Below are 26,373 nucleotides of genomic sequence, written 5' to 3' on the forward strand. Positions count from 1 at the left end.
GGTTTGCCAATATTATATTGCGCCAAAGTCTCATTCGGAGACACCAGGATTGTGTTGTGTAGGTCAATGCCCAAATACCTTCGTTGACTCATTTACCAGAGCCATTGCGCGCTTTAATTTACAACGGCTTGGCAGATTCAATAGGTATCCACGAATGTCGACAAATACATTTCGGCATTTAAAGGCGGACCTCCATAGCATGCGTATCCGAATGAGTGCGTCTGACATTTACGCTGAGAAATCAAAATTCATACAATTATCTTATATGCCATAAATATTTGTATATTCAATTTTTTTTGTGAAACGCACGCATACGTATACGCATTCTATGGAAATCCGCCTTAGGGGAATTTCGTCTTTTTAGCCTATATTGCATTTCTGTAGGCCAACGATTCTCACCCATTTTGTCTTGTTGTCGGCAGGTAATGAAGAATAAACATTTCTTAAAATTTAAAAAGTAAAAATTTCACTACTAAAAATTCAAAAATGTTCTTAAAACTTGATAGGAAATTTGGAAAAGAAATATCACAGTTTTTGTTTTTAGGAGTAGGGTGGGAGTGTCATTGATAAAATTAGAGCGAGAGAAAGTTTTTCTTACAAAACCTTTCATTATTGAATCATGGCAGCCAAGCTTACATAACATTTATTGATATCAGGTCGATTAGCTAAGCCTAGATGCGTACTTTAGAGCATTCACGCAAATTCTGCAATTCACTTCCGAGTGAATTTCAACCAAAGTCACTTTGCATTTAAATTGATTGGCGTTGAAGTTCAGTTGGAAGTGAATTGCGGAACCTGCCTGATTCAAATTCGACTCAAGGAAGTCCCTTAATTTAACGTTAACCACTTTCGGTTTGCTCAAAATACTGCACCGTTCTTTTTATTCTATCCACTAAGGTTATAGTACGGCGTTGTCCCAGGCAAGAGCCATACTTAATTTTCCAGAAAGCTATCTTTGTAATACTCCTGTGTCATGACATGTAACTGCTAACCTAATTGAGAAAAAACTACGTTCTGAGAATTAATTTTCACAGCCGGTCGATGTCAGGCACATAGTGCTCTTCAGAAAGTGTGAGTCTTGATCTTTAGACCCTAGCCTCGTAAGGGTGGGAAAGCTTAGACAAAAGTGTTATCATAACTCCCTCTTATAATTCTCTTAACATCTGCGGCAGTGTGGATCAAATAGGACTTTTAGTCTCCCCCTGTGCTTCCCATACGAACAGTGACTTGCGAGAGCCGTCAAGAAGATCAAGCGCTTTGGTTTCCACTTCCTTTGTGTTCTCTGGACCGTCTAGAGGGTCTTCATTTTAGCCTAATCATACGCCATGCGTTTTCTGGTAATATTACCGTAGGCTAGATCTTCGACCATCATTGCAGACGTGTGTTGCCGTGCCGACTAGGATACATTCGGAACTCTTGAGTTGTCATAGAGGCCTCGGAGTTCGGGTCCCCTGTGTGCCTCGAATTCCTGCTGGCGGCAGATCGGCACGCATTTGTGGGGCCGGCAAGTGCACTGAATCGGGCTGCTAATATTGCCACAAAAGGTACATCATTTCGTTGAACACCAAATTTACACACGAAGCGCATAAGGCAAACACTCAAAAAGTGTGAATGAATTTGCGTCTCAGTGATGGACACTGAGGGACCAAAAAATTAAATAAAAGAAAACAGCAAATAAGTCTACTACTTAAACGCCAGAAAACTAACAAAGGAGGGTGAAAAATATTGTTTAAGTCAAAAGCGAACGCATATAAGTAACACTACTCGCAAATATTTGCAAAACAAACAAATGCACACTCTACTACATACATACATATTTATTACCACAAGCCAAGCTAGGGTGCCAAATAAATGCCAAAAAGCAAGCAAAAGTCACCCACCAAAGGCGGCTCTCGAGTAGAGGGTGAACAAACACACGCCAGAGCAACAACACTGGGGATTTGACGAATATTTCGCAGTTAAAACAAAAGCACGTAGCAGTGGAATCGCCAATATATTTATTTGTTTGACTGCTTATAGCCCCCACTGCATTGCGTTGCTATCCTTCTAACCCCATTGGAGTTTCAGCCATGAATGAGTCATGCGAAGTTTTGCGAGTGTATTGCGATTACAAGTAGAGCAAAGCAAAATATGTATATTCAGAACATGGTCGAATTTAAGCCGAATTGTCCACTACACTATAAAAAAATTAAATTATTTTTTTAGTTGGTAATTTTAGAAAATTTGCCAGTTTTGTTTCATATCAATATCTCATTGTTATATTTCATTTATCTTAAACAGAATACATATATAAAATGTAAATTGGGTAAGGTGGCAAGTCTTTGCAGCAAGACGAAATGCAAGTGTTCACTTAAAAATTAATTTAGTTTTTTAAACAGGTTGCACCTACTTCAAAAATGTTTTCTCAAACAAATTTTCTTAAACATCCATCGCTTGAAATCCATATTTTATTTGACATTTAAATAGTTGGCAACCCCATTCAAAACAATTTTAAAATAAAGCTTCTTTCAACTTGTTTCCTTTGACATTTATATTGAAATATTTCATTTAAGTGGCAGATTAAATTTAGTTAGACTTTTAAACTGTGGCAGCCCATTTTAAAATTATTTTCAAGACAAAGCCTTTTTAAACTGTTTTTTTTTTGACTCGACATAATTTTGTAATGTTTCATTTAATTTATTAACTAAATTTATTTTGCATTTTATATAGATAGGTGACAACTCCATTAAAAAATATTTTTACAACAAATCCTTCTTAAACTGTTTTTGTTTGACTTGACATCGGCTTGCAAAATTTCATTTAACTTGTTGACAAATACATAATTTGAATTTTGAACAGATGGCAGCTCTGTTACATTTTTTAAAAACTCCTGTATACTGTACTCTAAAATCTCGTTGTACTGTAAAATTTCGTTGAACTTCTAATTTTAAATTCCTTTTCAAATCTATGTCATAAGCTATCTACATGCCAAATTATTTTCATAGAAAAAGTAATAAACATACTCACACTCACTCAAAATTTTTTCACATTTTAAATATTAGTAGGATTTCATTAAACTTGTCAATTAAATTGTATTTAAATTCATCAGCTGGTGGCAACCCTTGGCAAACATATTTTCGAAATAAATACAGCTTTATTAAAACCTCTTTCTTAGCTGAAACCCATAAAGTATTTTATTTAACAGGTTTTTTAAATGGGTTTTAAATTTCTAAATAGTTGGCACCCCTTTACAAATATTTTTGGAATAAGACTTTCCTACAACTCACTCGTTTGCTACCCACTAAGTTACTAATTAATCGATTTTAACTTTTTTAATAGGTGGCAACCCTTAAAAATATTTTCGAAATAAACTGTGTTAGAACCGCTTCGATTTGTACTGCACTGTTGTACTATTTTTTTAATTTATTAACCACCCTCTTCAAAAAGTATAATTTTTAACAATACAGGTTATAATCTATTTGTGTGTCAAATTTCATTGAAATACGCCCAGCCGTTTTAGCGCGAAAAGGCCACGAAGATACTCACTCACTCATAAACTTTCACATTTATACGAGTAATAATATTGGTAGGATTCTCGAAAGATATCCTGCTACTTATTTTATGCATAAATATGTACATATCTAAAATTTCAATACACTTACTAGAAAATTAGTTCTACTGGCTCTATTCGCGTTTAACTTTCGAGCAGGCGATGTAAGCTTTTATTTCGCAACAGGCATGAGAATTCCCTTCAAAAACAGCGCCTGTAAATATACAAAAAATAATTGTATCACACACTTTTGTTGAGAGCAATTTTTTATAACGTCTCATCGACTACTAACAATATATAAGTTTCCAGATATATTGAAGGAAGTTTGTAAAGCCTAGCTCTCTTTATGTGGGCACTTTTCCATCTTAACTGGAAAAGGAGTGCTTGGTTTTAAAAAAGTAAGCAAATGTGTCAAGCTGATAGACCAACGAGATCTCTAAAGCACAGATTAGATTTAAGAAATATTAAAGGTAGAATTAGGAAAGCTTTAAGTTCTGTAGAGAATAAATGAAAAAAGGGTAAGGTAAGGTAAAAATAGACTTAAGGATAAAATCTACAGGTCTGATTTTTCGGTTGCAGGCTTCCTAAGTATACATACGTACATATGTATGTGAGACCTAATCAGTCAAACCATTTTGACGCTTTTGGAAACTGATTAATATCCCCTATTGCTGCTCAAAAGAAATATTGCATCGTTTCTTCGCTTTCGTTGAAATAACTGCTGGAAGAAACTCTGTTTTGGGCGATCCTATTCTCTCAACATGCTATTAAAAGATTTCCATTTTCCTCTTGTAGCGTTTTAAAGAAGTGAAGCTGTATTTCTCTGTAGATTTATTAGTACCACCTCTTTCTCTTCATATTCGTCTTGACTGGACATAGGGCTAGCTTGAAAGCCCGCAATGAGTCCAAGGATTTAATCTGAGCACACCAACACCTCCATATACCAACCTCGCTTACTAGGAAGATTCAGGGCTCAAGGTGTTTAGGACCACTAAGCGGTGCCTAAGAAAATTCGATGCGCGAAGTCTCTAATCGGCTGGAACGTTGCTATTGAGGCAACTAGTTGCCTTCACTACAGCTTATAAATCTCAGCTTGGAAGACGCTGCAGTCGTTTTCCAGACGAAACGATTGGCTGATCCGCGTTACTCCGAATAGTTAAAGACCAAAACTGGTTCTCCGCGCCATGCGTGAATCATCAGTTTAGATGGATTTACCATAATCTGCTTCTATGTCAGCTTTGACTTGATTAGACCGGCTTCTTTTCACTTCACCCATCTTACATTTGTATTGGATTTCCTAAGTCTGAGGGCTCGCCTTTACTATTTTAATGGTAAGAAGCACTAGACTTTTATTTATTTATTTTATTTCGCTTCTGTTTGCTCTGGCTTTTATTTATAAAACTAAAATATCCACAAATTACGAATGCCATTAAATTCCACTCAGCAAAATGGCCAACGAATTAGTCAAGATTTCGTCGCATTTAGCAAAAATGCTTCGCAAAAAATTTGGGGCGCGTGTTGAGCAATTAACATTTGTATGTATGTGCATTAGGGTGGTTAAAAAACTGCTCTCACGCCTAGACCGAAAAAAATTATACCCCTATTTTTTTTATTTGAAATCAAAAAATATTTAGAGCACGCACAAAGCGCTCAAAATTTTCATGTATTTTGTAAAGGGGAAAAAAAGTTTTCGTAGAAATGGAATAAAAAGAATTCTTTAAAATCAATATTTTTCGATCGGCAAACTTTGTTTCTCTTCAAGAGACTTCCAACAACAATACCCAATTGTTCGTTCAACCAATTTTTATTATTAACAATTTTTTATAGGACCCCTAAAAACTTCGACAAATGGCAATGAGGGGGCCATAAAAATCGTGATGTGCATTAGGGCGGTCCAAAAAAATGTTTAAGTGTCAAACTCTCACCCCCAGGATTTTTTTAAATGGAAAAAAGAATACCCGTATTTTTTTGTTTAAAAAAAAATTTAGAACTGCCTCAAAGCCCATGAAATTTTTCACGTATTTTCATAGAAATGGTATAGTAATTTTGAAAATCGATATTTATCGATCGGAAAACTGTGTTTCTCTTTAGGATACTACCAATAATAATACCCAATTTTAAAGAGTGCTATACCATTTCTACGAAAAAGTGTTTTCCTCCATATAAAATACATGGAAAACTTATTGGGCTTTGAGGCAATTATAAATATCAAAAACATTCTATATATCCAAAAAATTCGGGTATTTTTCTTTCCACTTAGAAAAATCCTTAGAAGGTGGGAGCGTAATATTTTAAACTTTTTTCTCGCATGTATTTTTGGACCACCCTAATGTACATGCGCTTAGTTTAAGGTAAATTTAAAAATTCATACTTCACACACACACCATCAAGTATCCGTACTGTAAATGTGTAAATACAATTTTAAGGTAGTTCAGGTCAATTGCATTTCATTATGCGCCCATTAAAATGGTACTTCAACAAATTGCTGCCAGCAAATATAGAGAAGACATTCAAACGCCATAAAAAAGTTTAAAAATCACATTGAAGATCATTAAAATTAAGCGACAAAAATGGCGAAAGGCAACTTTAGCGGAAATTCTATTAAAATGCGACCATTTGCATAGAGCACAGTTGCGGCGGTGTGAGATGACTGCTAGAGGACAATCAATACGACGAGTAGTAGCGTGCCAGTAAGGGTTGCATTTTAAAGGGAAATAAATGCTGAAATGCTGCGTTGAAATATGCGCCGCAAGCAATTGGCAACAGTAGCGGTGGTATGAGTATGCGCTTGAGTGGGGTTCAAGGACAAGCGCAACCAATCGCCGGGTGTCTGTGGGAGTCAGTTTAAAGATGCCGCCGCCGGCAACGAATCGCCTGTTATTCGTATGCATTGCTCACTTTGCTGACGCTGCTTTCATACAAATACTTGTAAATTTAGATTCTTAATTACTTTTAAGAGGGAAATTTTAAATAACTTTATGCCACCCACGCCACTAGCTTGGTACAGCAGCCATGGAAAGTGAGTGAAATTTAAATTCAGGGTAATGGTATGTGTATAATATCAAGCCATCGTTGCCGAATGCCCAAAGATTTCGATCTTATGGAGTTTGGAGCAGCGCATCTTGTCCACCTCTTATGAGCTTTAGTGTAATTTTTACAGGCCATTTTAGGGCTTTGAGCTTTGTGGACGTAAAACGGGTGAACGAGTGACATACTTAGACTTACCCGGGTGCAGCAGTTATCTGTCCGGGTGCACAATACTCTGCCTTCGAATTTTGACGGTTCCATTTAGGGCTACAAAACGAAAAAGGTCAGCCTGAACTCACCTAAAACGAGAGTTCAAAGACAAGCAGTTTGTAGCTCAACCCCCGAATCAAGGTATCAAGGTAAGGTATGTAAATTCAAAAGTCAAAAGTTTCTCTCTCAAAAATTTAAATAGGAGATGCATGCAGGACAAATGCCAAGCTTATTCGTCCTCGCCGTTCGGCAATAAGCTCTCCATCCATCGAACAACGTCAAAGTGAGCTGGCTGTGGATAGATACAGGGATAGATTGAAAATCAGATATAGGTCGAAGGAGTTCACACCGCTCCTCGTCTAGGCGCCTCGCTGACAATGAAGATTCAGGGCTCCCAATACTTAGAACCACGTAGTGGTGCATGAGAGAATTCGTCGGGCGTAGTCAATAATCCACAAGGCTGCGATAGTTAAAAAAGCCAAAGTCTGCCCAGGAGCTCGACTAAAGGCTGAGGAAGTCCGAGCTATCGCAACGAGATCCAGGACGATAGTTTGGGTATTAGTCACACTATCGGACCGAGTGAAAATCGTGGAGATGCTTTAAGAGCCAAACCATGTGCGCACGAAAACGAGGCTAACAGCAACCAGCTTAATTATGGCTTCGGAAGATTTCGAGGTCCACAAAATAGATGCCGAAACATCAACTATTAAACTGAGTGGCATTCGTTGAACTGAGCTTGAGCTTCCTTCATCGGTGCAAAAATTTAGTCTAAGCTTCAGCTCACTTTTTATGCATTATACCCATTGATTCCTCTTCGCCACAGAGTCTGCAGATATCTGTGGTACGATGTCTAACCTAAAACAGGTGTTTGTTACAAGCATATTGGTCTATTAGTGCTCCACATAGAGGCTATAACTTTTTTCCACTTAGCATGAGCGCAGATTGAGCTTTTTTGTCACTGAAGCAAATTAGCTTTCTTGAGTGATGGTATCATTCTAAACTGTCCCAATGCCTAGCAGTAAAGGATTTTGACCTTGAATTGATTGGTCCTTTTCCACCATGCGAGTGGGCTTGGCCTTCTGATTGTATACCCATTTTGGGATTTAGACCCCATATTTTACCTATGAATTTGATTACTTTGCTCGTAATTGAGCTGGGATGTGACTGCCAAGTAAGTTTTCTATCCAGGTTATACATAGATATTTGACATCTTCCTTTAAGGAAATCACAGTCCCGCTTATATTTGAATTTAGAAAAGGAGATGATCAAGTTCCTAATGGTCTTTTCTTGATCGTCCGCATAACGCAAGGTGGTATATTCTTTTGCATTGAGAACTTGAACTAAATCGTCAACCAATATAGACCATAAAAATGGAGTGAGATAGGACTGCTCACTGTGGACAGCCTTTTACTGCAGTGATACTGGGTTTTTCGGGTCCTAGGTTCGCCTTTGGGTTAGCATGTCTTCGATCTACTGAAGAGTCTCACTCACATGGATTTGAAGCTTGCACATAAAATAATGTAAAGTGCTGTAATTATTGGCTTGCATTTTTGATAAGCAAATTTATGTTTAAAAAGTGGAGTACGGGAGAGAATCTTTTCCAATAGCTTTTCTAATGTCTTTGGCATAAAATGACAGATTAAACGAGCGGTCAGATTTTGGGGAGACTCCCTCCCTTTGGAATCAAGTTTACTTCCCTCCAGCTTCTTAAAACATGCTCCAGTGTCAGGCAGGACCGGAAAATTTTAATCAGTTTTTGTATAATCCTGTTTGTTTGTCCTTTTGGAAAGGAGTGCCGAGAATATGCCATCTGGCTCCGGAGATTTCTAGTGCTTAATTAGTTTAATTTAGTTTAATTTAGTTTAGTTTAGTTTAGTTTATTTTAGTTTAAAGTCAATAGCTATTATCAGAATTATTTCACAAGCTGTCAAATGACAACTAAATCAACACTGATACTACCACCAGATACTACCACCAAAGCCACCAATAACAACCAATAACAATAACAAACACACAACAAATATAACGACGTTCGTCATCATTCAAATTAGTATGCAGTCATATTAAATTTCTACTATGAGCCATCACATTTTGCACACATATTCACACATATGTATGTATGTATAAGCATATGAATTTTTGTTGTTATTATGGCTCCAAAAATATGCAAGACACTCCCCTACCCTCCACTGGCGCACTACCATATGTCACTTGTAGTCTATATTTACAAGAACGTAAATATGTACCTACCTTCAGGATATTGAATGATTTGCGTGTCTTTGAGTGTATGTGTGTGTGCTGCTGATGTTTTGCAGCTGCCATGGCATAAATTGCGTGCTTGAAAGTGGATTTGCGTGTTTTGGTTTGGCGAAAAATTTTATAACTTGTTGTTGTTATTTAAGTTATTTTCAAGTTATATTTACCATCAAAAATTGCGTCTTACACAATTTTCTGGCGAGCGCTGAAGGTGAGACATGAATGCATGATTGCGTACGCGTGTATGGTACAGGGAGCCTGTTCGAGTGGTGGTATATTGGAAAATGGCGGCATAGCTCAAATGTAGTGTGATTGACGATTTTAATAAAACATAAATTTTAATGTGAACAGACATATGTATGTACGAGCATATACGAGGTACAGCGCAACAAAAGAATCCTATCTTTTCATAAGAAAATATTATCGTTTGCAAATTTCTCGTTAATTTTCCGTGTCGGATATCCTTCGTGGCTTACACCTGTGCTAACAATAAATTCGCAGACTTTGTTTGATTTTCAAAAGAAATATGATGCAAATAAGAAATTGAATGACTGCTGGCTTAAAATGTATACCCTCTATGCACTTCGGAGGAAGTTTAGCTATTGGCGCGTGATTTCAGTCCATTAAATACAGTTGTTTTTTTTCCAAAAAGCCATTCACGTTCGCGATGGACGAGTAAAAGCTGTCATTAATGCTTGAAACCAGATATGTACCAAATATCTTTTAAAATTGTTTAGGCCCACCGCAGTCTGTTTGAGTTTTCTCGCTTGGCTTTTCTACTAGTACGAAAAAAATTAAGTCCACATAGACCAACTCCAGCGAGTTGCCTACAGGGGCACAACTAGTGCAATGAGGAAAAAGACACCTTGGCTCTCGAGGCGCTTCTAGAACAAGAAGGAGAAATTCGCATTAGCTACGTGAACCTGTGGCATCCAAGGTTTGACTTCACTCACAATTTTAAGGTATTTTTCCCGGAAGGATAGGCATATCTTACTTATGGCTACAAGACCTTAGAACCGGAGTTACGATACCATGAAGAACCATTAATTACAAGCTGAGGTGCATTCCTCGCCTCGAGATCATACGAGTTTACCTCAAAAGTTCGTGTGGTATTGCCTTCAGCTCTTAACAAGCATATACTCGCTCCATAAAAGGAGCTGCACAAGGATTCATAGGTTCAGAACCCATTCATCGGTCTCTCATAGAGCTAGGCTAGAAAAAATTCTTGCATGTGGATGCAGAAGACAGCTCAACATTATTGGGCAAATATATATGGAAGGCCAAACCAATTTACACCTTCACCTTGCACGGCACGAAGTAAGAATTGCTGCAGGCGTTCTCAGTGGCCACTTCAGGGTCATGAAGCACTTGGGAGTTTCAGGAAACCGCAGAGCACTTTACTAGCTAAGGACTCCGTTTTCTAGAATCACCGAACGTAGAAGCAAATCACCTTGACCAGCGAAGGAGCTCTGCGAGGTTCTCAACGCCACGTGCACCAAAGACAGCCTGTAACTAAATAGAGGTTTCTTTTAGTAGATCGTCCTTGATGGCGGCAACTAAATAAGTGGCCCGCTCGCTCCTCCAAATAATAATCGATTCTAATACCCCTCTTGGTAAAAGAAACTTTCCGGTTTTAGCTGGGTTCTCTCTCAAGTCCGCATTGGTGCAGCATTTTTATGTCAGGATTGCGGTAAAACTCTCTATTTTGCCTTCAACCATTAATACATTCATTACTTGTATCCAAATTAGTAAAGGGTACAGTACGCTTTCCCGTAGGCTCATTTTTCCTAGCTACAATTAAAAAAAGGCTACTAACAGTAGGTGCGGTAATGTGGACATTGCTCCATGAGTGACAAACACTGAGGCTGTTGAGACTATCTAAACGGACCATAAAGCTTCTCACGGAACTGCTAAAGCGACATTGAGCTATTGGCCACTTGTCTGGTATTAAGGCTTAACGGTTTTTGTAAAATTTGCAACTTTCTACCCAAATGTGTCGCTTTTCAAAGAAAGTGTTTCACATTTGTCGAGAAATATTTCTTTCAGGACCTGTAAAGCTCGGGACTGCCCCACTGCTCACCCAGGCGCTGCTTCTACGCTTACAAACAAAAGGAGCATTGCAGGCATCGAGCGAGCCGTTATTGAATTACGCATAGAAAGAGGTGCGGTCTTCATCATGCCAAAATTGCGCTTATCTTAACCCTTGTAATTAAAAATGTAAAGAATTACAACAAAAAAATCCACTCGGTATAACTTACTTGCTGCATATGGGGCATAAAATATTAACATTCTCCATTTTGTCCCAGCAGGTGCAAATAATAATTATGTGAATGCTCTCCTATGCCAGCTACCGTATTAAAATTAACAAGTGATACAACAACAAATTGTCATAAATCTTCCGTTGCAAGCGGCAGCAAAAGTGGCTATTCGAATGGCATAAAGGAAGATAACAAAAACAAAACACGTTAAATAAGGATATACACGTGTGCGCTCAGAGGCAAAGGAAACCGCAAACTTACAGATGTATGTAACCCCCTATGTACATTAAGGCGGTTCAAAAATGCATGTGAAAAACATTAAGTCCAAATTCAAAAAAAATATTTATAGGTCGCTCAAAGCGCTCAAACATTTTGTTGCGAATAAACAATTTTTCGTAGAAATGGTATAGAATTTTTGCAAATCGCTACTTTTCGATCGCTTCAGAAGACTTCCATTGACAATGCCCAATTGTTTATTTTACCATTATTTAATAGTAACGATTTTTTATGGGTCTCCGCATTGATTTTTCGGGATTTTTGGGAGACCTATAATTTTTTGTTGCAAGTCTCCTGGAGAGAAATAGAGTTTTCCTATCGAAAAATATTGATTTTCAAGAAGTTTATACCATTTCTACTAAAAATTGTTTTTCCCGCTTTGCGCGACCTCTAAATTAATTTTGATTTCAAAATAAAAACAAGGGTATACTTTTCGGTAGAAAAAAATCTTAGCGGGGTAAGAGCCTTAAAATTACGACTTTAGGTACTTCTTTTTTGGACCACCGTCCCGTACATCCCTGAGTATTAAGTATTTTTGCAACGCAATTTCAAAAAAAAAAATTTGGCGGACGTAGAGATCGCATTTTTTCATTTTTCGTCATATCTTCGGCATTTATAGTCGGATCATAAAGGCTTACGCACCAGATCTCAGCTCCTACCACCCTAACGTACTACCATAATATCAATGAATTAAAGCTCGCTTAAATCATCAAACTTCTGCTAAGGAAGTATTTAAGTAGAACTATTTTAGACAATTTCTTTATTGTCGTACCTATGCAGTTGTTACCGAAAAATTTAAAAAAGCTACCCCAAGGTTCTTTACTACTACTTTAAGACCCAGGGTGTACAGCAAACTTTTTTATGTTTGCTTGTAAGGTGACGCGGTCTAATGTGTGTCACACAGCTATGCTTTTTCGCGGAAAATATTGCAAAGGCGCCCGCACTCAAAAGACCCACCGCTGCCGCCGTGTGCATACTTAAGGTATAATTTTTTAAATATAAAAACCGCTTACACATATACATACTTATTTATGTATGTAGGTACAAGTAATTTTATTTTTACAACAACGCCGAGGGTGCTGCGCTGCGCCTTTTGTGCTACATTGGCTTTCAAGGAGTATTTCGCTTTTATAGAAGAAATTTAAATATGTATCGGTATATATAAAAAATATATGTATGCAGCTATGCTTTTGTTTGTGTGCGCGCAAGTGTGTATTTGTGAATGGATGAGTCATGCAGCACCTTCGAAGGCAACAACAACATCCAACAACATATATCTTTATACGCGCTCTTGTATTTGTTAAAGGATATGCTTAAAAATGAGCATATTTATCTATCTCACCTCCATTAGGAGAGTAAATATTAGAGCAGCGCCTACAAACGCGCGTGTCCCAACAAAGTGAAAAAACCCATACATATGGCTGCCTCACACAATGCACTCAAGTCGTCAAGTAGTATGTACTCTTATAAGCGCACGCTCTCTCTTTTGTATTAACTCGCTCAATTGAAAATGCTTCCAAACGTGCATATGCCTCGTATTTTTCCGCAACACACTAAAGAAACATGTAGAATAAAAGGTTACTCATACGCCCTGTTCGCCAACAGCTGCTCACAATAGCATAATTCACTCATAGCCACTCAGGCAACCACTCATTAAGTAGGCAACCAAAGTAAATATAAACGTAGAATGAAAATTATGGACATAAGTAGAAAAAGCGAGGTAAAAAGGTAGCAAAGGCGCCTGTTAACTAATCACAGCCATTGGCGAATGTGTACGAGGTTTAACGATTCTCAAACGAAGTGAGTGAGTGTGCGAGTAAACGAAGGCAAGTTGTCGTTGCTGTTTGTTGCTGTTGCTGTTTGATGATTCATCCTTTGCACACAAACACGCATACAGACATTTATATATGTATGAGGATATATATTTACATATAAATGTATATATATATATATATAATACATACATATGTATGTATGTACGTTAATGTGCCTACGTGTAAGGAACTGGAGCGACGGCAACAACTGCGGAAATAAGTATTATTTTTTTTCTACTTTTTTGTGCGCTTACAAATTTGTTTGTGCTCTTAAAATAAACCAGAAAAGGTAGGACGGCAGTCGAAAACATACATACATATGTATTTATGCACATTACACTGCATCACCAAAAAAAAAGTTGCGATTTTTCCGCCGGGATTACAAAGTTTATTATATTTTAAGACGTCCACCAAAATATTTCGGAAAAATATTAAGATTTACGTGAGCTGGGCCGATTTGAAAATACCTCCAAAAATAGAGTTTTTTATGAATAAAAATAGTTTCTTAAAGAACTTTTTGAAAAAAGTTCCCTGTCAACGGAATCGTAATAATGAGATTTTTGATGCTGTTTTTTTACTTTTTTCGAAGATTGATTTACGAAAAATTTGAATAACTGGGCCAAAGCTATTCTGATTTAGACTTATGGGATCTCAGTAGAAAGGTATTTTCCTACTATTTATATTACTGTGCAAAAAAACTCATTCGTGTACCAATTTTTTTTTTTTGTTTCAAATACCAACACATCTTAGTTCAACTTTGAATGTTCGTTAATCCTAATTTTCTCTTTCACCCTTTGATTGAGTTTATTAGCATGGAAAAAAATATATAAAAAGGGTGAGAAAGTACCTTTCCAATGACACCTCTTAAGTCTAAAACGGATGAGTTTAGGTTCAGTTATTCAAGTTTTTCTTCAAAAATCTCATTATTACGATTCCGTTCTAAACGTTTTTTAAATTTTTTAAAAATATTTTTATGCATATTTTTTAAGCTTAAACCGTTTTGTCTTTTGAGGGGATTTTTTCAAAAAAATCTTAAATAAATTACTTTTATTCATAAAAAACTCCATTTTTTGAGGTATTTTCAAATCGGTCCAGCTCACGTAAATCTTAATATTTTTCCGAAATATTTTGGTGAACGTCTTCCAATGAACGAACGAATTCCAGTGGAAACACAGCACCAATTTTTTTTTTTATGTATGGGGAGTGGTGCAGTCTAATGTACATATACTGGGTCATACGAAAAGTTTCAGCGGATTTTTGGGTACATTTCTGAAAACAAGTTTTGTGTGGATTCCATGCACGACTGCAGTAAACTTCTTCTTCTAATTAACCGTAAATCTCCCCATATTATATGAATATTCTGCATAATAATCTCAATCTTAGGCTTAATCTTAATCTAAATCTTACTAAATCTAAATCTTAATCTTGATCATACCTCAATCTTAATCCTTAATCCTAATCTTAACCTTACTCTTTATCTTGATCTTATTCTTAACCTTGTAGTAGTGTTAAAAAATTGCAAATTATTTCTAAGGAACAATCAACTTTTAAACCGCAATTTTGTTTTTTTAATTTTTTTAGATTTTTTCATAATATCTCCAAATAAACTGATCTGCGATTACTACTTTTGTTTGTCATAATTGTGGCTATAAATATTACTAACGACAAAAAATTGCAAACATTTTTTTTAAGAAATAATCTGCTTTTAAAGCGCCATTTTCGGGTTTTTTCTCGTTCTTTTTTAAGACTTTTTCATAATATCTCAAAATGCAAGGGTCGGATCGAAAAATGGTCTCGCCCAACGTGCTCAGCGACCTATTTGAGGGGAAATTTTTTAGCCATAATGGAGGCTAAAAGATCAAGAGCGTCAAAAGAACCACTTTCATTTTTTTCTGGTTACTCTAATAAATATATATATTATAAATTATCTACATAAAATCACAGTTTTTTCGAAAAGTTACCATGATACGATTATTATATTGATCGGAGACGATTACTGAAACATTGGCTTTTGGCATTCTTCAACAATATTGTGGGTGGTTTTCATGTTGGATTAAAAATGTTTCTACGCTACCGCGTCTGGTTACTGGTGTCAGAATTTTACACATCACTGGGGCAGCACCTATAGATTAAGCACTTCTTATTATTACGTTATTAGGCCTATCCTCTCGTAGGTGTGATTATGGTTAAGGCTATATCTGACCTGGTGTTTGTTTGGTTGGTTTATGAAGACATGTTGTTTTTTCTTCTTATTTAGAAATACAGTTCTTTGTCAGTTTGGACCGAAATCAAACCATTGCGATTGAAGAAGAATATTTGTGTTTCCGGGAGGTACTTTGCCCTGTCCTCGTTCACTACTAGACTAACCTCTTTTACTCCTTCTATAGCTTCATACTTTTGCTGTAAACGGTGCTGCTGTGGCTCAGATTGGCCAGTTCGTAATAAGTTTTCCAAAATCAAATTGAAGAAATCACACGAAAGTGGATCGCTTTTCTCGAACTCCTACTTTGGATGAAGTATCCTTGGCCTTACTCTTGCAAAGACAGGGCGTTCGCGAAGAAAGTAATCAATTGTCTATTGAAGGGCATGTCGTTTAAGAGCCATGAACTAGTGGTTTATCCGTATTATCTACGGTTATTAATAAAATAGCACATATACTTTATTGTCTCCTAAATAGCAAACGTTTCTGCTTGGAAACAACTCGTAGTCCCCACGGCGAATGAGCAACTTTAAAATGAAAGGAAAATAGCTACGTTCTCGATTTGAAGTTTAGGTCACTTTGGAGTGAATCGCTTCAACTTCTCTCTAACCGGATTCGTATAATTCACTTGTGCTTGTTTTTGCTATTAAAGCTTATGTTTCAGAGAAATCTCTTATTTTTTATAGTTTTCACAGTGAAAAATTTAACACTAAGTCCCACTGTTTCTGTTTGTCTTGCTTGTGAACAACAAATAAATCTACTGTTAACGCAAAAATATCTCTGCCGGAAATGGTTCTAACTATAAGTTAACTTGAAGTTGATTAGAAAGGAACTAAAGGTCACTATTATCTGTGTATTTTCTTTGAGGAAAGCTAGCTACATATATTTCCATGGCGATGGCCGCGAAATAGTGAAGGCTGGTTACCTCTGCATTAGATGCCAACTAACTTGTAACTAACTACTTTTGGACATAAAATATCAATAAGAAAAACAAAATATTTTTTTCTTTTACTTTTTTTTTACTTTATTTTATTACATATATATTCGAAATCCGTCAGACAAAACTTCGAAATGATAACATACCATTTCGATCATCCTTTGGGTTATTTTATTATCAATTTTTTTCTGTTGAGATGTTGGCAATTGAGCATTTGTATTTTAAATTTGCTATTGGTAGGCATATGTTTTCCTCTATACTTAAATACATACATATTCGTATTCACTTATACATGCATATAATATATTACATATTATGTATGCATATGAAAATAGTTTTTGCGCAACTTTTGGTGCCAAGAAGTCGCTGATAGTTCTCCACTACTATTTTCTAACTACATACAAATACATACGAGTACATATGTGTGTATGTTTAGCATGCAAATGTTAATGTGAAGGTACAAACAGATCCGCGTACAAAAAGGCTCTTTAGACTTTGGTTAACTTGAAAGTTGCTTGCTTCTCTTTTTTGTCAAATAATCATGAGCATATTTTATTTTAATTTTATTTTCAAACGAAAAGCCCCAATGTAGATGAATGATATTAAAACTAATATATGTATGTAAATCTGCTTTAAACTTACATACGTTATAAATAATAGGTTCGTTGAATTTATTTTAATGCCACTGGGTCACCGATTATTCTACGTATGTCCATCTTGAAGACATTTTTCAGTGTCTATCGATCACATTAGAGTCTACATAGAATTTACAGTGAGAAATCCCACACTCTTTTTGTCGCATCGTGGCGTATTACCTAACCTTACTCTCTTAAATATCACATGTTTCAGGAGCACTATTAATTTATTTTTTTTTGATCATCTTACAATCATTGGCTAAATGTACAAGAGAGAAGGAATCTTCAATGAAAATGACTGGCGAAAGCTATACTCTGATAGAGGATATTCTATTCGTATTTATGATCGAAATAAAAAAAAATTATGTGACAGTATTATTTCGTCGTTTAAAGTACAAAACCGCGTATCAAGAAAATGCAAATCCTCGTATGTGAGGTTGCCCAAATTTTATAGGAGAGAGTAAAATGTGTCTTATTTCAAAACTGTTCTCTATTTTATCCCTAATTATGTCTTCTTCTTACATCTAAGTATCGATATTTTAGTATGGATGATTAAGGACTTGATGCCAGGAGCTTCTGGTAAGCAAATGTCTCTTTTGACACAAATGTCAGTTACGAGGTTTTGTACTTTAAAAGTCGATTTACATATATGTCTCCGTTCATAAAATATATTTAATGGTTAAAATAGCAATGAATTCTCTTGTTAAACTCAACATTTTTCCAGTGGTGGCCTTATGAAGCTCCTTCATTTCAGTTTTTGATAAGGAACTCCTATATCGTTTTATTTGCCTATTTCAAAAAGCACCACCTTTTTTCACGTCATCCCTGTTCCACCATAGGATTTCTATAACACCTATATCGATAACTGGCTCGGGTCCCATTGAATGAGTCGCAGATCCACAACAGCCTGGCTCTCACTACCAACTCTATTCTGGCATTCGCGCTATCCATCATTAGCTCCTTTTTTCCGCAGTGCTTTTTAAATTTTCATTTTTGAAAGCCTCATTCTATCAACAGATTTCGCGAAGTACTTATAACAAAATGACTTCTGTATCCGATCAACGACTTAGGACTTCATTTTATGCTTTAAGTGAAAAATTCGGAAAAGCCGTTTGCAGAAAGTGACTAAATCATTTATAGTATAGGTGGTTAATAGACTCCAATGTATTTTGAGTATGCAGTTTGGCAGCCCATTCAATTTTAGTATAATAAAGTGCAAGCTTAAAGTATTAAAGTAAATCAGTTTCACCTTCAACAAAAAAAGTCGAAAAATCAACGAAAAGTGTCAGCTACTTAAAGCTTGCACTTTATTATACTAAAATTTAATGGGCGACCAAACTGCAGAAATACTTAACATCTTTCTAAAATATCTAATTCAAAAGCTCGAAATTTTTACGAATGATATGAAATTATGAAACGAACTTTATATGTACTTATATTGTTGTGAGGACGCATTGATTTTAATGCCACCCACTCTTTCCTTTCGACTCATTGTTAGCCTAAAAGCTTGCCCAGTTCTTGCATTTCTGGCGACTTTTGCTTTTGTTGTGGTTTTCCATTTTCATTTGTTTTATTTTTTTTCTTTTGCATTTTACAATTATTTTTCTGCTGTACTTGTGCAGTGAACATGAAATTTCCATGCTGAGAATTATGAAGGCACAATACTTTGCACACATATGTATGTATGAATGTACATACATTTGTATAAACCAACATATACAAATTTACAATTATGTTCGAGTAATATCTGGTTTCCTGCCGAGCTTTTGTAAAATTCCCATTTTTCTATCAGCGCTTACTCTTGCTTAACCACCAAGGACCGGTGAGTGGTGCACTGTGGGTGCACTCGAGAAAAAATCAGAGGAGAACTGGAGGAAAGCCTACGTTGAAGACCCGAAGTCAACTAACTAAAATAAACTAAAAACATAACCGCAAACCACAGCAAACAGAAATGGGAAAAACAAAAATGAAATGAAAAAATCAACCAAGCAGCAAATAAAATAGTGAGACAGGTGACTTAGTAAATATTTAGAAGGAGTGCGCTGCATTGTATTACACGATAGGCAGGCAAACGAGCGTAAGCAATTATGAAAGTACTAGAAAGCAACGCAATCACAACGTCTAGGCAACTAAGATACTAGGCAACCGTATAAGCCTTCAGGCAAGCCAAGCAACTTTACAACTAATTCGATTCATGCATTCATGCAACTCAGCTGGTGGAGTAGCAATTTCTCTCAGCTACTTTGGCTATTGCATGCAGTGCCAGTACTGGAGTACGCAGATTACTTTCCTTGCCAGTAAATAGTCTTTGTCGCTTGCCTCCTCCTAAGCCTCCTTTTCGTAGAGGGCCTTCTACTTCGCATATTCAAAATAGTGTTTGCAATGCATTTAACTTCGCTAATAGGAATGTTTTTGTGAGGTAATGGAAGTCTGTTGATTTTTGTATAATGATATTTCATTTATTTTTATTTAAGCATTAGGCCAAAGTCTCGCATTTTAATAGTTTTGTTTTTGGTTATGTTAAAAATTCTTCAAAAAGAGATTCAGTAGTTTTTGTGAGATATCTCCAACCAAAATGTTATAAGGATTAAAATGAAAATGTCAAGGAATTAAAATTTACTTTATTGATAGATTTGGGAAAAAATTCGAATTATTTATTATTTGTTAAAAGTAATTAGAGGGTTCACAAGACGTGTTGTGTTAACCGTCGTAAAATCTTAAGCTTAAAATCTTATGTAAAATAATGATTAAAATGGTTTTAAAGGATTTCTAACTACACCGAAATGTTTTTAAATTTATTTACGTATTTTTAATTTAAAATACGACAATCTATAGATTTCAGATTTTATATACCAACATTATTTTAAATTTCTATTTTTAAAAAATTATTGATTTATGTAGATATTAATATTGTTTCCTGTAATTCTTGAAGCAATGTAAATAATTAAAAAATTATCTTTTCCTACCTTAATCTCCCACAATGTACAAAATAAAATCGACCGTATAAAAATATGACTCAAAACTTTTGTTTTCAAAACTTAGCTGTGATTTTATTAGACATTTTTTTAATATTTTACAACTGCAAAAATATTAAAAAAAAATATATATAAAATTTTTAAGTAAATTTTGGTTACAACTAATTTTGGTGTTTGGCTTTGCTGTTCTGTAAAATTTTTTTGTTTTTATTACTTCAAATGATTTAGTTCTTTTCAATTTCTTAATAATTAAAAATAAACTTTACGTGGGTTATAATAAATACAATTTTTTTGTGTTCAAAATTTTTGGAACTATTTTAGAGTTTCTGAGAAGGTTATTTTATTTACTTATTATTTTTTTAAGAATAATACGTATGTTCTGTTAAAATATTTATTCAATTTTGTTTTATATTTATTGTTTTTTTTCTGTTTTAGGGTTATTTTAATTTGATGCACCTTGCATTTAATTTTATTTTACAGAAATTTGTTTATTTTAAGTTTTATATTACAATTTTTTTTTGTTAATATTTTTATTTTGGCATGTATTTTACTTTATATTTTTTATACCATTTTCCTTTTTCTGTGGTATTTTATTTTATTCAATTTTTTTGTTCATAATTTTTTTAGTTTGGTTTATTTTTGGTTATTTAATTTTTTATTTTTTATTTTTTGTACGAATTTCCGTCTCCTTGTCAAGTTTGTGCCATCTTTAGTGTCATTTTTCGGTATTATTTATTTAAATTTTTTTCCTTAAATTTTTTTTTTTATTAATTCAATTCAGTCTTTATTTATTTTACTCATTCTTAAATTCTTTTGCTAATGTTTTTGTTTGCTTTGTATATTTTTTTTTTAATATTTAAAAAATATTTTATTGATTATTTGGCATAAAAAATTATAAATTGATAAATATTTAATGAATTAAGTAAATAATTCTCTTTATAAAACTTTTATTTCAATTGATGACATTTTTTTGAATATTTGGCATTACAAACTAAATACCTATACTTAAAACAAGTGTTCTTAGTATTTTTATAGAATTATGAATATTTATTTTTAACGAAAACTTGCACTTCAGTTAATTGAAAAATTCTCTTTTAAAAACTTTTAACTTCGATAGTTAAAATCCGTTTTACAAAAAATTCAAATATTTAACTATTTTGTTTTTAAAAATTAAGTAAATATTAAAAAAATTATAAGTATTTTGTTTAAAAAAAAATTAAGTTTTATACATACATATGTATGTATATAAAAATTCATTATTCGTTTTCCTTTTTTGTAACTCTTTTAAGTAATACAAATTGCAAGATCTCAAAACTGAAAGGAGTTAAGGGATCGTAATTTTTTGGGAGCTAAATTTTTTATAAAATCTGTTTTAATTAATTAGTGAATATTAATATTATTATTTCTTTTACATTTTTTATGTACTCGAAAACAGAAAACCTCACAGGACATACTTTAAAAAGTTTGTAAAATTATGAAATCAGACAAAAAATAGCCACTATTAGTGGAATATGCGGTTTTAACTGCATACATATTTATGTTACATTTTCTGTGTGTTTTTTATACACGTGTACATTTTACGGCTTCTCTATTACATAATATTTGTATTTACATTTTCCATGCCCATAAATTTTCTTGCTTTTAATATGTGATGATTTACATTTTCGCTTACTCCCCTGACACACTCGCGAGCCACTATGTAGTATTTTGGCAGGGATTATGAAAGTACAAGCAAAAATAAGACAACAACAAATTTATGCGCATTTAGTTTTTTTTTTAAGTTATATATGCATATAACAATGTAAATATGAGGAGATTATAAAAACAAGAAAAAAGTGTATGCCCTCCTATTTTTCGCTGCTATTTTGCACAATTTTCTTTACTAATTTGAAGCCCCAAAGCGTCCGAACAAACGCCAGATATGAGCACACATTTACACTTGAGGACGCATACATATGTACATATGTATGTATATGTTTTTATTTGTTTATAAGAATGTGCACTGCATGTGTTATTTATGCCGTAATCTCAATGTGGCCGCCAAAGTAGAAATATATACATATACATACAAATATGTTTTTCTTGTTCAAATTTGTTGTTTGCAATTTTCCATTTTGTTCGCATGACTTCCTTGAAATTGAATGATGCCAAAGGCGCGTAGATGCACACATATGAATACCTACGTACATATATGTGCAGGCTCCCATTGGGACTTGAAAATGGGGGAATGAGGCTAGTTGAAAAGCCTAGCACGCACTTATTCCTTTAATAAATCCCATCAACTTTTACAATTGGCAGCGAATACGGATATTTAAAACTAGTTGTTAAGTCGCGGCGACAATCTTTGACTTCCACGTTTATGAATTGCGGTTAAGGTTCTCAATACTTTAAGAATTGTACGTCAGTTAGAGAAACATTCATATATTTTCGAAGCGTGATTCCGAATGCGCACATAAGAAGTTTTGGCATTCGAATAAAGGAAATAAGATAGGCGTGGTTTTTGGAAAATTTTTAAGGAAAGCATCTAGGTTTTAACCAATTATTCCTACTGGACCTCGCTTGAAGAGCAGAACTAGTCGGTTATCTCTATTGTGGATTTGTATTGCAGCGTGTTTTTGACACCACTGAACACAGTCCGATCTGCTTCTATGTTTATTTAGCAAAACCTTTAAAGTCCTGGAAAAAGCGAGAAAAAAGGGAAATATATTTTCTCGAAATTTAGGAACGAGTCCTCCGAAGGGTTAGCCTTTTAGCCACAAGTAGACGTGTCCCAATTTCTTGGTTAGGATCTTTGTACCTGACTGATCGTAAGAAAACAATTTGACATATCTGCTCTAGATCCTGGCACACACTAACAGGTTACTTAACAATACGTCAGCCTAGCTAGTCTAAGATGAAGGGGATTTAATTCCTTAAAAATCTATTGCATTCCCATTCCCATTTCCCAGTTAACAAAGTTCGCGTTCAATTGAAAGTTTAATAATCTTCCAGTTGGTATGGAACCGTCAACCAGCCGTATGCAGAATATCCATTCTCAAAGGAGCAGGTTCTCAGAGTACTCAATAACATTCACGGCTACCTAGTACAGACCATCCCTAACCATCGAAATTTCGCACGAAATAGATCAAGAGACGTGCAATCTGGCTTAATTCAAGTCAGGCTGGTGCAACCGACTCAAAGGCTACCCTTTCACGTCTCCATCATAACAAACAATTGCCCAGTGTGTCGGCAGATCTTCGTTTACTTTTATATCTCGGTGGTATTCGCCAATAGTCGCAGCCTGGGTCCTTGAATTCAGGCTCGTCTAGTCGAATGGCGAATATGGCAATTACAGCTTCTATAACCTCCAGATGTCACATCAACAAGTTTCTGTTTGTTAATGAACGCAATGATTTCACCTAAGCAAGGGTGGTATCAAGCCACGAGAAGAGATACTTTTATTTTTATTTAATTTTTAGGTCCATACGTTATTTTTTCTTTTTCAAATATTTTTTTTTTTTCTCTTTTCAGTTTAATTTTCTTTTAATTTTTAGATTTTATTATTTAAAAAATAACAAAAAATTTTTCTTTTGTTTTAAACTTCGTTTCTTTTTAGAAACTTATTTGATTTATTTTTCCTTTTTTAATTTAATTCTTTTTTCTTTTGTTGATTTCATTTGCTCTCTTTTAATTTTTAGATTCTATTGCTTTAAAAAGATTTTAAATTTAATTTTTAGGATCTTACTTTTTTCAATTTTTTTTTGTCTTTTTTAATTTAAATTTCTTATGATTTTTAGATACAAATATTTTTTTTTTAATTTAATTTTTTAAGAACTATTTCCTTATTTTTGACGAAATCTTTTTCATTTGCTAACTTAATTTTTAGATTTTACTGTTTTAAAAAGAATTTATTTTTAATTACGCTTTATTTTAATTTTTTGTAATCTATTTTCTTTTATTATTAAGTTTTTATTGTTTTTAAAGAAAAGTAAATTTGTGTATTTTTTAATTTTTTTAACAAACTTATTGCTAAAAGCAAATACATAATGCTAAGAACTCCTCGTTAGCAGATCTTTCAATAATTTGTTTCATGTTTTTTTAATTTCATGTTTTTTTTTGTTTTTAGATTTTATTGTTAAAAAAAATGCATATATGTATATGTTTTTATTTCATTTAATTTTTAGGTTCTTAATTTTTAGACATTGTGTTAAAAATACAATTAATTTTTATTTTATTTTTATTTTATTTTTAAGTACTATTTTCTTATATTTTTACTTTTTTTAGATTTTATTTTTTAAAATAATTTTTTTTTCTGTTAAGAAAAAAATATATATTTTTAGTTTGATTAAATTTTTAACAAACTTATTGCATAACGCTAAGAACTCCTGTTAACAGGTCTTTCAAATAGCCTTTCGAAACACAGATAACAAATAAATGTGCAATGCAAAAAAAAAGTCAGCTGAAAAAAAAGAGTTGAAGAAACTAGTAAAGAAAAACTATAACTTGCTTTAAAAATTTTAAAATGCAAGTTACGCAAAACGTGAGAGCTAAACTGTGCACGGGAGCCAACTAGTTTAAACAAAACAAAAAAAAAACAAATGAGCCACCACATTTTTTTTGTGCACTTTTTCCGCTTGCAAAATACAAACAACCGCAATATTTCGTGTGTGCACGCCACCAAACGCATTGCAATTAACCACAGCAAAGAAAGAAGAGAAAAAGCACATATAATAACAATAACCCTATCGAACTGCAACAACTGCAAACCCAAAGAGTAAATAGTAAATTGTAAACAAATGCGTCCAACGCACAGTTTCAGCCAGGCTAGGATAGCGGGCAGCAGTTTTTAACCGCAAAGTTGCAAGGCACCCACAACAGCAGAAAGCAAAAGCGAACAACAAGTTAGTACAGTAAAAGTAGTTACAAATTAAACAAAAATTGAAATGGAGAAGGCGAATTTGGGGCAAAATGGCAATGGCGTGGGATTCCCTTTTGCACAAGCGAACTCCTCGAAGTGTGCTTAAGTTATTTACACCCACCAAGTGTATGTGTGTGTGTGTGTGTGTGTTTATGAGCTGGCGAAGAGCGTGCAAGTGCATTAAGTACTGTACGTAAAGTTGAGTAAAAAGTAAATGCATCGTCAAGTGAGCACGGAGGCAATAAATCATTGAATGAAGCCTGCTACGTAGAAAATAATTTACGAACTTACAACAAAAAAAGCGTAAAATTAGTATGTAATAAATACAAGAACAATATTCGATTACTAAAAGTTTTCATGGTAGTTTCGTATAAAATTTTAATGATCAAACACTAAGTTTGCAAACGCGTGTTTGCATAGAAAGATAGTTTGGTGGTGAGTAGATGTGAGCATAGGATAGGGAGTGCGAAGAAAAAAAAACCACAGAAAAAAGTTTCGGTTGGAGAAGAGCAGAGAGTAGGAAAGGAGGGCAAAATTTTAAGTGCTATTGAGTTGCTGCAAAAGTGCGTGTGGCAAGAAGAGCCGCACAGAGATAGGCACACAACAACTGGCTGGGTAACCAGCCAACTAATCAACCGTAATCGAACTGGTTCAATGCTCGCCACCAAGGAGAAATGATTCAATGTGTAAGGCTTAAAAGGCGGCACAGAAAGAGAAGAGTAGCAAAACTTCAGGATAGAAAATTTGTGCACAGTGCATGGGTAGGCAATGGAGGTAGATACTTTTTGGGTTTTTTTCACCTGCATCTGATAAATGAGCATATCGGCGACTGAGTGGAAGATCGACCTATTTTTTCAGCCAGTTCGAAAACGTCCGATCTCAAAAAAAATTTTAGGTACGCCGTATTTCACAATTCGCTTCACAAATGCCCTATCTCAGCAATCGTTTTAAAAACGCCCTGTCATTCCATTTTTTTAAATACATTTGTATATATTCAATTGAAATAGGGCGTTTTTCAATCAAATTCTGAAATAGGGCATTTTTGAAAAGTTTACTGAGATAGGGCGTTTCCGAAGCGGCTGCCGAGATATGACATTTTTTAAAATTTTGAAATTAAAATTTTTTTAAGTACAAAATTTTAATTTAAGATCTGAAGGTATTATATAAACCATACCCTTAATAAAGTCAGAAAAAAACACCAGAGGCATAGTTCATATTACAAGATTTGAGAAAACTCTTCTTAAATGGCAACTCTACCCAAAAATATTTTAAATTAAACATGTTTCCCAACACCATTGGTAAAATTAAAATCTAGTTTTATTGATGCAGTTATTTATTTTTTGTTTTTTTTTTTGTGGA

General features: G+C 34.4%; 2 protein-coding genes across 2 annotated transcripts in view; one reads left to right on the top strand and one right to left on the bottom strand.

The window, feature by feature from the left end:
• Positions 1-26,373, top strand: part of LOC118744797 (proton-coupled amino acid transporter-like protein CG1139) — a gene marked incomplete in the record, with an annotated part of 239,955 nt that overhangs the window by 76,860 nt on the left and 136,722 nt on the right.
• LOC118744791 (kinesin-like protein unc-104) overlaps positions 1-26,373 on the bottom strand; it is a 94,233-nt gene that overhangs the window by 51,228 nt on the left and 16,632 nt on the right. Inside the window, exon 2 of the mRNA XM_036478121.1 lies at positions 3,642-3,743. The gene's annotated coding sequence lies outside the window, so the exon portion shown is untranslated. The remainder of the gene's footprint in view (positions 1-3,641; positions 3,744-26,373) is intronic.

Source organism: Rhagoletis pomonella, unplaced genomic scaffold, assembly GCF_013731165.1.
Source record: "Rhagoletis pomonella isolate Grant_MI unplaced genomic scaffold, Rhpom_1.0 Rhpom_scaffold_00008, whole genome shotgun sequence".
Taxonomy (NCBI): domain Eukaryota; kingdom Metazoa; phylum Arthropoda; class Insecta; order Diptera; family Tephritidae; genus Rhagoletis; species Rhagoletis pomonella.